We start from the raw sequence: 13,893 nt of genomic DNA on the forward strand, positions 1-13,893 counted from the left end.
GATCGATAGACAAGAGGCTCATTTGAGATGAGCCCGGTCTGCGCAGAATCGATCACCAGCGATCACCACCCAATGCATGCTGGTTAGATTTGTGTCCGACTTGATCCCGACTTTCTCTGACGTCATGCACACGTGGCAACGATAACCTCATGAGATCAAGGCGCCGCAGTTCTGAGACACAGGCAGTGCAATTGCTTTTCACCGACTGCAGGACCCAGGCGGACCCAGGACAAAATCTCACTCCAAGGTTTTTTGAAAAGTTGGCAGGTATGAGCATTTATTTGAAACAGGCGTTTATTTGCTGAAATGTGTGCTGTTGCCCGGCTATTCAAAGGGACAGGTGGCTATATGAGACTCATGTTTAATATAATCTTTACGGTACTCAATTATTTCAATACAAAAAAAAAGCTTTCATAGATGCAGACACCTCATCATGATAATCACTTAATTTTCGTGGCTCAGATGAGATTCAAAAGACTTTAAAGCAAGCTCTAGACTCTAGATGAAAGAAAGATGCATCTTGGAAAACAACTTGCATCTCATTGTCTTGATAAATGAGCACACAGCATTTTTGTGTGTGTGAATATGTGCGAACTTTAGTGATGCACGAGTTGACTCATAACCCGCAGTCTCCGCGGTTATATCCGGGGGGGTGGGCTGGTTTAGGGTTATGAAATATTCTGTGGATGAAGGTTGTGTGAGTGGCGGTCGAGTTGAATAAAGAGAAAACAATACATACAAAAATCCATAAATGTATCATTCTTGTGCAATTTATATCTATAGGCTACATTGAAGTTTTACTTTCATTATTTTTAGGCTATGTCATTAATGCGTAAACCTAAGCTTTAGACCCTAACTTTACGCCGCCAAATCATAACGCTTTTTGGGAACGGGCAGAAAAAGCTAACTTCGATCCACTGAGGCAAAAATGACAATGTCGGAGTTTAATTCAATAAGAGAAAAGCTGCGAAATGGAAAGTTGAAGTGGTTAAAGAGGACGATAGCAGTGCCTATGTTGTGTGATTTTTGTGAGGTGCTATACAAATTCGACAGTCACGACTTCAAACAGGCCTATGGCACGTCAAGGGAACTGTAGCCTACTGTTCAGATGGGTTAAATGGAAACTGAAATCTGGACACTGACTGTAGGTCTATAACCTCTCACATGGTCTTAATATTAACTCCTGCAGAATTTGGCATTTCTTGCAGTAAAATTATACACCAAATGTACATAAGTATTTGATACATCAGAAAAGCAGAACTTAATATTTGGTACAGAAACCTTTGTTTGCAATTACAGAGATCATACGTTTCCTGTAGGTCTTGACCAGGTTTGCACACACTGCAGCAGGGATTTTGGCCCACTCCTCCATACAGACCTTCTCCAGATCCTTCAGGTTTCGGGGCTGTCGCTGGGCAATGCGGACTTTCAGCTCCCTCCAAAGATTTTCTATTGGGTTCAGGTCTAGAGACTGGCTAGGCCACTCCAGGACCTTGAGATGCTTCTTACGGAGCCACTCCTTAGTTGCCCTGGCTGTGTGTTTCGGGTCGTTGTCATGCTGGAAGACCCAGCCACGACCCATCTTCAATGCTCTTACTGAGGGAAGGAGGTTGTTGGCCAAGATCTCGCGATACATGGCCCCATCCATCCTCCCCTCAATACGGTGCAGTCGTCCTGTCCCCTTTGCAGAAAAGCATCCTCAAAGAATGATGTTTCCACCTCCATGCTTCACGGTTGGGATGGTGTTCTTGGGGTTGTACTCATCCTTCTTCTTCCTCCAAACACGGCGAGTGGAGTTTAGAACAAAAAGCTATATTTTTGTCTCATCAGACCACATGACCTTCTCCCATTCCTCCTCTGGATCATCCAGATGGTCATTGGCAAACTTCAGACGGGCCTGGACATGCGCTGGCTTGAGCAGGGGGACCTTGCGTGCGCTGCAGGATTTTAATCCATGACGGCGTAGTGTGTTACTAATGGTTTTCTTTGAGACTGTGGTCCCAGCTCTCTTCAGGTCATTGACCAGGTCCTGCCGTGTAGTTCTGGGCTGATCCCTCACCTTCCTCATGATTATTGATGCCCCACGAGGTGAGATCTTGCATGGAGCCCCAGACCGAGGGTGATTGACCATCATCTTGAACTTCTTCCATTTTCTAATAATTACACCAACAGTTGTTGCCTTCTCACCAAGCTGCTTGCCTATTGTCCTGTAGCCCATCCCAGCCTTGTGCAGGTCTACAATTTTATCCCTGATGTCCTTACACAGCTCTCTGGTCTTGGCCATTGTGGAGAGTTTGGAGTCTGTTTGATTGAGTGTGTGGACAGGTGTCTTTTATACAGGTAAGGAGTTCAAACAGGTGCAGTTAATACAGGTAATGAGTGGAGAACAGGAGGGCTTCTTAAAGAAAAACTAACAGGTCTGTGAGAGCCGGAATTCTTACTGGTTGGTAGGTGATCAAATACTTATGTCATGCAATAAAATGCAAATGAATTACTTAAAAATCATAAAATGTGATTTTCTGGATTTTGTTTTAGATTCCGTCTCTCACATTTGAAGTGTACCTATGATAAAATTACAGACCTCTACATGCTTTGTAAGTAGGAAAACCTACAAAATCGGCAGTGTATCAAATACTTGTTCTCCCCACTGTATACAGTGGGGAAAAAAAGTATTTAGTCAGCCACCAATTGTGCAAGTTCTCCCACTTAAAAAGATGAGAGAGGCCTGTAATTGTCATCATAGGTACATGTCAACTATGACAGACAAAATGAGATTTTTTTTCAAGAAAATCACATTGTAGGATTTTTTATGAATTTATTTGCAAATTATGGTGGAAAATAAGTATTTGGTCAATAACAAAAGTTTCTCAATACTTTGTTATATACCCTTTGTTGGCAATGACACAGGTCAAACGTTTTCTGTAAGTCTTCACAAGGTTTTCACACACTGTTGCTGGTATTTTGGCCCATTCCTCCATGCAGATCTCCTCTAGAGCAGTGATGTTTTGGGGGCTGTCGCTGGGCAACACAGACTTTCAACTCCCTCCAAAGATTTTCTATGGGGTTGAGATCTGGAGACTGGCTAGGCCACTCCAGGACCTTGAAATGCTTCTTACGAAGCCACTCCTTCGTTGCCGGGCAGTGTGTTTGGGATCATTGTCATGCTGAAAGACCCAGCCACGTTTCATCTTCAATGCCCTTGCTGATGGAAGGAGGTTTTCACTCAAAATCTCACGATACATGGCCCCATTCATTCTTTCCTTTACACGGATCAGTCGTCCTGGTCCCTTTGCAGAAAAACATCCCCAAAGCATGATGTTTCCACCCCCATGCTTCACAGTAGGTATGGTGTTCTTTTGGATGCAACTCAGCATTCTTTGTCCTCCAAACACGATGAGTTGAGTTTTTACCAAAAAGTTCTATTTTGGTTTCATCTGACCATATGACATTCTCCCAATCCTCTTCTGGATCATCCAAATGCACTCTAGCAAACTTCAGACGGGCCTGGACATGTACTGGCTTAAGCAGGGGGACACGTCTGGCACTGCAGGATTTGAGTCCCTGGCGGCGTAGTGTGTTACTGATGGTAGGCTTTGTTACTTTGGTCCCAGCTCTCTGCAGGTCATTCGCTAGGTCCCCCGTGTGGTTCTGGGATTTTTGCTCACCGTTCTTGTGATCATTTTGACCCCACGGGGTGAGATCTTGCGTGAGCCCCAGATCGAGGGAGATTATCAGTGGTCTTGTATGTCTTCCATTTCCTAATAATTGCTCCCACAGTTGATTTCTTCAAAACCAAGCTGCTTACCTATTGCAGATTCAGTCTTCCCAGCCTGGTGCAGGTTTACAATTTTGTTTCTGGTGTCCTTTGACAGCTTTTTTTTTTTTTTTTTTTTTTTTTCTTTTTTTTTGGGGAATGGATCAGCTTAATATTGCAGATAGATTGTATCTTCTATCAATGTAATTGTCTGCATCACTTCCAATCCCCCATGTTTTTTTTTTTTTTTTTTTTTTTATATATATATATATTTTTATATATATACTCCCCTTTATTACTTTTCAACCCCACCATCCTTTCCCTACTTGGAGTAAATTAGTGAACAACAATTCCCAGGCCTCTACTTCCGGTCTATACTTACTATCTACACCTTATGGACACAGTTAATTTTACAATAATTCTATTATATATATACATATATATATACATATACATACATACATACATACATACATATCATTATTATTATTATTATTATTATTTATTTATTTTTTGCTCCTGAACTACTTCTACTCTCAACCTCTCCGATCGTTTTCATGATGTCTATCCGGTTTGCTTCTATATGCCATATCTTTCTAACTGTGCTCTTTCCCAAAAGCTCCCAACATACAGCCTATATACTTATTATGGACACAGTATGCTTTACATTATTAGCTATCTTTGTTATTATTTGTTGTTATTTGTTATTAGTCCCATCCTTCAACTCTATTCAATACCTCCCATCTATCTCTTAACACCATCCATATCGGATTTCTATTTGCCATATATATTTCAACCGTACTGTGATGTTTTACAAAAGTTCTGAACCTTTCTATTCTCATTGCTTCTACAGATTGAGAGTTAAAAATAAACAGCTTTGCTAAAAGTATTATTATATTATTGATTGATTGACTATGGCTTTTCAGATCACCCAGTAATGCTATCTGCAAGGTTAGTTCCAGGTAAATATTGCAATCCTTTAGCCATTCCTGGACCAGTGTCCAAAAACAAGCTACAAAATGGACAGAACCAAAACAAATGGTCCAATGATTCCGTCTCTTCACAGCAAAATCTGCAGAGCTGGGAAGATTGTATCCCCATATAAATAACATTCTATTGGTAGCAAGGATTTTATATAATAATTTAAATTGAAAGATTCTAATTTTTGAATCCGGTGTCGTTTTTTGCGTGTCAGTTCATAAACACTATGCCATGGGATCGGTACATCAAAGATCTCTTCCAACTATTTTGCAATCTATATGGGACGGCTGTCAATCCTTTGGTCCTTAAGTGAAACTGATATATTTTTTTATTTATCACAGTTTTCCTTAACCAATTATGTTCTTTAATGCAAGGCCGACAGACAAGTTCCTTACTTTCTCCCCCCTTCCACTTTCCTCTTCCATTTTTGCGGTAAAGCTGCCATTATTTGGTTGTAATTTTGGGTAGAGCAGACATTTCCATATGTTTTTGTTAGCTGCATGTGCGTCATAACTCCACCAGTCCTACCGATGATATCATTTACAAAGATTATACCTTTTTTAAACATTCTGTCAAAAAATAAAGGTTTTTTGTCAATTAGTATATTTGAATTTAACCACAATATTTGTTGCATTATTTGTTCTGTCGTTTCTGGAGGATTAAATTGAAATTGCAACCAACTTTCTATGGCTTGTTTTAGAAATAGTGACATTTGGGAGATTATTTCCTTTTCAAATAACTGAAAGTGTGAGGTTGTAATCTGAATAAAGGGAAAAAGGCCTTTCTTGAACATTGGGTGAGACAATCTTACTAATTTGCTTGAGAACCAGTTCGGATTTAAGTATAACTTTTGTAAGACTGAAGCTTTTAGTGATAGGTCTAATGCTTTAATATTTAATAATTTCTGTCCTCCGAATTCATATTCATTATATAAATATGCTCTTTTAATTTTGTCTGGCTTGCCGTTCCAAATAAAATTGAATATTTTTTCTCATATAATTTAAAAAACTGTTCGCTAGGCGTAGGCAAGACCATAAGCAAATAGGTAAACTGTGATAATACTAATGAGTTAATCAGGGTGATTTTTCCACAAATTGACAGGTATTTTCCTTTCCATGGTAGTAAGATCTTATCTATTTTGCTAATTTTCTATTAAAATTTATTGAAGTGAGATCATTTATTTCCTTTGGGATATGTATTCCGAGTATATCCACATCACCATCAGACCATTTTATTGGTAAACTACATGGTAATGTAAAAATTGTATTTTTTTAGTGATCCAATACGTAATATAGTACATTTGTCATAATTTGGTTGTAATCCAGAGAGGTTAGAAAATGTATCTAGATCCTCTATGAGGCTGTGGAGGATTCTAGTTGTGGATTTAAAAAAAAAAACATGAATCATCAGCGTACAATGACACCTTTGTTTTTAAGGTCTTTATTTCTAATCCTCTGATATTATTATTAGATCTGATTTTAATCGCTAACATCTCGATGGCCACAATAAATAGATATGCCGATAGTGGACAACCTTGTTTCACTCCTCTTGACAGTTTAAAACTTTCAGAGAAATAGCCATTATTTACTATTTTACACCTAGGGTTACTATACATGATTTTGACCCATTTTATAAGAGATTCTCCAAAATTGAAATGCTCCAGGCATTTATATATAAACCCCAGTCGAACTTTATCAAATGCCTTTTTCAAAGTCTGCTATGAATAGCAGGCCTGGTTTCCCATATTTTCCATAGTGTTCTAATGTTTCCAATACTTGCCTTATATTATCTCCAATGTATCTTCCATGTAAAAAACCTGTCTGATTAGAATGAATAATATCCGGCAATACCTTTTAATTCTATGCGCTATACATTTTGCTAGGATTTTTGCATCACAACACCGAAGTGTAAGGGGCCTCCAATTTTGTAAATGGACTGGATCTTTATATTTTCCACTTGTATCCTGTTTCAGTAATAATGAGATCAGTCCTTCTTCTTGAGTGTCAGATAATCTACCATTTACATAGGAGTGGTTAAAACATGCTAATAACGGTCCCTCTTAGTATATCAAAAAAGGTTTGGTATACCTCGACTGGTATGCCATCCAACCTGGAGTTTTCCCAGACTTAAAGTCTTTAATTGCATCCAGAAGTTCCTCCTCTGTAATTTCACCTTCACATGAGTCTTTCTGTGTGGCTGTTAATTTGACATTATCAATAGAAAAAAAAATCTCTACAATTAGCTTCAGTTAGAGGAGATGGAGGCGACTGAAAAGAAAACATATGCTTAAAGTACTTTGTTTCTTCCTTCAAAATGTCATTTGGTGAATCATGGGTGACTCCGTCCAATTGTAACCAGTTTCATTAAGTTCTTTTTGGTAGCATTCCTATGTTGAAGATTAAAAAAGAATTTTGTGCATTTTTCCCATATTCCATCCAGTTTGCTTTATTTTTATAATATGTTACATGATCTTTCTTGAATAAGTTTCTCCATTTCTTTTTGTTTTTCCTCTAATTTATTCTGAGCCTCTATGTTACAGTTTTTATTGCCATCTATCTGTTCTGTTAGACTTTCTATTTCCTTTCTTAGTATAAACTCTTTTGACCTAAATTGCTTTTGTTTTCGAGATGAGTACTGAATTGCATGGCCTCTAAAGGCACATTTAAAGGTGTCCCATACAATAAGGGGATTCGCTGTACCTATGTTATGTTGGAAAAAATCAGTTATAAATTCCTTTGTTCTAATTATAAATAAATTATCATCCAATAGGCTTTGATTAAATTTCCAATATCCTCGCCCACGTGGAAATTCAGTAAGAGTAATATATATGCCTATTACATGATGGTCTGACCGCATTCTGTCCCCTATCAACACTTTTTTACTTTTGGTGCCAACGAGAATGAGATAAGAAAGAAGTCAAGACGACTAGCTTGATTCAGTCTCCGCCATGTATATCTCACTAGATCAGTATATTTAAGCCTCCATATATCTACTAGTTCTAATGTATCCATGACATTCACAATTTCCTTAAGAGCATGTGGGTGATTGTTTGTGGTGTAATTTCCTTTACGGTCCATTGAGCTATTTAAAACAGTATTATAATCCCCCACCATAATAATATTGTCTTGAGTTGCTTGCAGGCTTGATAATTTATTATATATATTGTCAAAGAATTGTGGATCATCATTATTTGGTCCGTAAAGGTTAATGAGCCATATCTGTTTATGGTCCAATAACATATTTAAAATAATCCATCTACCTTGTGTATCTATTTGTACAATTTGCACATTTGGATCGAAATTACTATTAATTAATATCATCACCCCCTTTTGAATTTCTTTGCCCATGGGAGAAGTATATTTCCCCCATTCTTTTTTCCACGCTACTTCATCTCGAATTGTTGAATGAGTTTCCTGTATACAATAGATATTATATTCCTTCTCTTTGAGCCATGTAAATATTGTTCTTCTTTTGTTATTATCAGCTAAGCCATTACAATTATAACTGGCTATACTTATTTCACCATACACCATAATGAGATACAAGTTTCAAGTCTATTTATCATTATATATGTTTGTAAATTTACCAATAAAAAATAGCGTAATGATTGAGTGTCCATATAGCTGTACCGTGATATTTGCATTGCTACGGAGTAGCCCTTCAATTGTTCTCCACTAATTCCCCCGCTAAAGCCCCTTCCCATCCCAAGTTGAGCCGTCATCGCCGTGATCAGCATCCCACCCACGTCCCTCCGTATCCCTAAGGCCCCGAGAGGCCAGGACCCATCCATCGAAAACAGCACATAGTGCCACCCACAAAAACAAAAGCAGGTCAACCGCCAAAAGCATTTCCAATGCTTTCACCTCTATATATATATATATATATCTATTTATTTATTTTTAATTATGCATATCCTATTTTTCATCATTATCAATTAATATGCGTAATAATGTCGGCAGTTCACGCGTAGGATTCTAACATATAACCCGGATTGCCATTGTATTACATTTAATTCATTGACAAGTAATTATTATCCCAGCAAATAATTCCCGCGGTCCATCCCATACCCTCCCCCCAACATCCCCACCCCCACAACAGACGTCAGACAAGCACACACGCACATACTCACATACTCCAACACACTCAACCCCTCCCCTCCACAGTCCACCATAAAAAACAGATACTCAACAGCTGTTATATCCCAGAGCCCAACTCGAGAAATAACTTGATCTACGAGTGCAGATACAGTTAAAGCTGACTGAGAAAGCATGCAGATTGAGTAGAAATTGATAACAATGTGAGATTTGATTAATCTACTTAATCTATGTCAAGTCCTAGGTGATGGAGATCAGATCACCCTCTTCACCTGAGACACAAACACTCTGATCCCCTGTTTTAACCATTTTCCCAAGCATCTCCATGCGATTTTGTGCCACCTGGGCTACAATGATAAACCCCCTCTCTGATTGTCCGAGTGTGACCCCCTCCCCATGGGTTACTGCAGCCAGTGTTGCCAGCACTGCCACTACCTGGGTGGGCGTACCCCACCGGAATCCCCACCGGCTAGGTAAAAGGTCGTCAAGGTTCTCATAGCAGCTTTGAGAATTTCCTTGTTTATTATGCTCTCCCATCAGGGGGCTCTGGCTTTGTATGACCAACCCTGCCAGGCAGGCTCAGAATCTTGAGGGGGGCGGTGCTGCTCAAGTAGGTCTCTGACCGTATTTATTTCTCTGTTTAGGCTGCATATTCACAGCAGGTCCAAAAAGAGATGGGAACTTCTCTTTGGTGTATAGGTCGCTCAGGTGGGTGTCAAGGTTATAGGGTTAGGGATCTTTCCATCATGATAGGACAATGGGAAATTAGATTAGATGTATACTATATTTAAAAATGTATATCCCTCATCCACACAAAATTGACAGCTCTCTCTCTGTACCCCTGCTCCCAGACCCCCGGTCGGCTCCGGGATATGCAACCATTTCCCCTCTCACTCATTTAACGCCGCACCTTTTCAAACACAAAAATGCATACCACATGGTTGACTGGGGAAGAAATGGGCCGAGCGTGCAAACGCACCCGCATCCACATCTGCCGCAAGGGGGAAAGGACGCCAGAGAGAACACAGGACCAACCACAACAACCATCCGCCAAAACAACAACCTCCCCGCCAAAAAAGCCATGTTCTAATTATTTGTATTTAAATATGTATTATTCTGCTTGTTATATCGTTTTATACAATACTATACTTACTATAAATGTCATTTAATATTACAATCCCTATCAGGTGCTCCAATATTTGACTCCTCTATTACCACTTAGAATAGCCATGGAGTAGTCTTTGTGTCTCTGAACATTTGGTTGTCAATATATAATTTATCCACCACTAATGCAACACGTTTCCCTTTTAATCTGTTTTCCTTGAAGATTGGATACAGAACTTTGCGCCTTTCTACAATCTCCCTCGGGAACTGATCATTCATGCCTATTTTTGTGCCAGCAAGTCTTTTTCCCAGGCTCTTCACCATAGCTTTCTCCTTAAAAAACGCAAATTTGGCAACGATTGGGCGCTCATATTTCTGTCCTCTTTTTCCTAAACGATGTACACGTTCGAGTTGGATTTTATCGACAGCCTCGAGTGGGATTTGTAGCGCTGTATGCAGGAAGTCCTTCATAACATTCTCTGTTATTTCTCCCTCCTTTTCCTGAATACCGGTAAGTACTAGATTTTCCCTCATCGATCTAGTTTGGATGTCTAGTAAGGCTGCTTTCAGAAGATTGTTCTCCTTTTTTAGTTCCCTAACGTTCGTTTCTATTTTAGAGACTGTCACTTTTAATTCTTTGGTTTCTTTCTCCATTACCAAAGCTTTTTCGTCACTCATTTGAAGACTCGCTTTCAACTCTTTTTACGTCTTTACTGACCAGTTCTAGTATGCCCAATTTGTCATTTATCGACTTCAACAGGTCGCTTTCCACACTTACCATACCTAGTGGTGAAAAGCATATGTCATCCGTATCAGTTGAAGAGTCGCGTTTTCTTTTGGGGATCGGCTCTCCTCGCTTATCTTCCGCCATGTTTGGGTGTTGCGTGTTGATGTAATATTTGTCGATATATTTCTCTAGCCTTATGATCTGTTTTATGTTATTATCCAGATTGAATTATATTAACTGCGAATATATGAAATGCTAATATTTAGTCTAACTTATTGATTTTAAATATTATGTTTTTATCTTGAGGTGTTTCGTACCGATTTCTATTCAATACGCCATCTTGTCTACGCCCTACTCCTTTGACAGCTCTTTGGTCTTGGCCATAGTGGAGTTTGGAGTGTGACTGTTTGAGGTTGTGGACAGGTGTCTTTTATACTGATAACAAGTTCAAACAGGTGCCATTAATACAGGTAACGAGTTGAGGACAGAGGAGCCTCTTAAAGAAGAAGTTACAGGTCTGAGAGAGCCAGAAATCTTGCTTGTTTGTAGGTGACCAAATACTTATTTTCCACCATAACTTGCAAATAAATTCATTAAAAATCCTACAATGTGATTATCTGGATTTTTTTTCTCCATTTGTCTGTCATAGTTGACGTGTACCTATGATGACAATTACAGGCCTCTCTCATCTTTTTAAGTGGGAGAACTTGCACAATTGGTGGCTGACTAAATACTTTTTTTCCCCACTGTATGTATTTATTTCAGCATCTTGATAGAATGTGAATGCGCAGTTAGATACCATCAGTATGAGGTGCTATCTTTATCAGCATCATAAAATTGATAGTATTTCAACCACATAAAATATACATCCAGGCCAAACTGAAATCTTATCAGAAACATGCCGGGTCGTTTCACAGCTTTCTATTTCCTTACAACTGGTCAAACTGATGCCATTTGGACATTTTGCTCAAATGTTTCAAATGTTTTGTTGTTGAGTTATTGCATTTTCTCACAAATCCCTAAACGTCTTTGCTCTGCGAAAGAAGCAGCGATGACTGAGTGAACTTTACCGACGTCAACTAAATTGAAGCATTCATTCTATCATTTATGACACTCTGGCAAGCAAGGGTTTATTTAATCTTCTATGGCAACACATAATGACAGAAAATAAGCTGCATGTATCTAATTATAGACAAGTTGACTAACAAATAGCCTACCAAAATTTCGTAAATTATAATCAGAAACCTATCTAAATTAGGCACACCAAAAAACCTGCACCCGCTGTATAAAAATTGTTCCGCCATCTCTGACTAGCCTACATCACATGTTATATATTTGCGGGTTAGGGTCGAGTGCAGGCCTCAGATTTTCACTTAGTCAGGCGGTTGCGGGCGGGTGGTGGTGATCAAACAGCTCTCCCGCGCACCACTAGTGCATGTTTGTATGTGCGTAAGTGTGTGTGTGTGTGTGCACGCTTGTACGTGTATGGGCCTTGAGCGGAGTGACTGGCATAACCCAGTAAACACATTAACACATCCGTAGGAGGCAACACCAAGCCTCTACAACACTCCTTATTCAGGGCTAAACAAGATTTAAATGGCTCTTCATCCTCCCTCACTGAGTGGGAAAACAGGGGAGGTGGGGGGTGAGCAGGTTCGAGAAGCAAGAAGGTATTGAGAGAACGACAGGATGTCACCTGTGAGTCATTACCCATGCTGCCTAGTCGCTGCCCTCGTGAGGTCAGTTAACCTCCCACATAGTCGCAGAGACAGTTTTGTGTCCTGTGACTAAACGTTGTCACCCACAATTGAAGATCTGCTAAATGGCATATTATATTATTATATTATTATTATATTATAAGATGCTAAACAGTTACAAAGGGGGAGGGTGATAAGGTGTGTGTGAGTGGGGTGCTTTGAGAATAATATTAGGGGTGGGGGTGAGGGAGAGGTGGCTAAAGAGAAGGAGAGAGGGGTGCTGTAGTGGGTGAAAAATAAACAGTTTGAATTTGAGAGTGCTGGCAGAAATGGCATGTTTGAGGGGATCAGTTTGAGTTAGGCGAGGTGCAGAATCGCTAATTTTGATCACATAATGAGTAGTTATTTGGAATGTGATTTGTAGATCTCAAACATGTATAATATAGGCTACATTTACATTTGCTCTTATCCAGAGCGACTTACAGGAGCAATTGGGGTTAAGTGCCTTGCTCAAGGGCACATCGACAGATTTTTCACCTAGTTGGCTCGGGGATTAGAACCAGCAACCTTTCGGTTACTGACACAACGCTCTTAACCACTAAGCTACCTGCCGCCATCTGTCCATGTGGAAACAAATGGTCAGAAGTGGGGTCGTCTTGACCTGATTCGCTACTGGTCGCTATGTTCCTTCCGTAACTCCACTACAGAGTCCAGGAGTTAGCTACATTGCATCAAAGGTTCAATGAATGGAAAAACGTGGCTCACACAAACAGTTTCCGTTCAGGTACATTGAGGAACCCAATATAATTCTCCCATATTGATCCAGCTGTGTTTCTCTTTCTGTTTTAATAGAGTTTTGACAGCGGGATCCGGACCGCTAGCCTCTTGTCCAATAATGCCTTTGAGCACCTGTGGGCCGTGAGACTGTAAAGTGCCCAATAAAAGTGGAATTGTTTGCGGAGAGCCTGGCAGGCACAGCCAAATACCAAATATACTGCAGAGCAAGCTGGGCGGAGGCAGATATTCTTCCTGATCCTCCACCACTGAACGTTATTGCTGCTGCTGCTTCAATGCATTGTTCCTCCACCTATCTGTTCTTTTTTTTTTTTTGATCTATCTCTGCCAGAAAACTTAACAGATACAGTGACATTTTTCATAGTGCAATTAGCATTGTGCAAAATATACCATAAACCTCATTAAAATCTGGCAGCGTGATTTAATTAGGACTGTTCTTCAACAATGTGCATTTATAAGATTTATTTATTGCTCAGTTTACTGAACTTTAAAATAATTGCGTCCTTATAATACACATTGTTTAAAAACTTTTACGGTAAAAAGGTTTACGGTAATTTTAGCACTTTGCACAATGCTTTTGCACTATATGTACACTGCTCAAAAAAATAAAGGGAACACTAAAATAACACATCCTAGATCTGAATGAATGAAATAATCTTATTAAATACTTTTTTCTTTACATAGTTGAATGTGCTGACAACAAAATCACACAAAAATTATCAATGGAAATCAAATGTATCA

Source organism: Coregonus clupeaformis, chromosome 7 (genome assembly GCF_020615455.1).
Source record: "Coregonus clupeaformis isolate EN_2021a chromosome 7, ASM2061545v1, whole genome shotgun sequence".
NCBI lineage: Eukaryota > Metazoa > Chordata > Actinopteri > Salmoniformes > Salmonidae > Coregonus > Coregonus clupeaformis.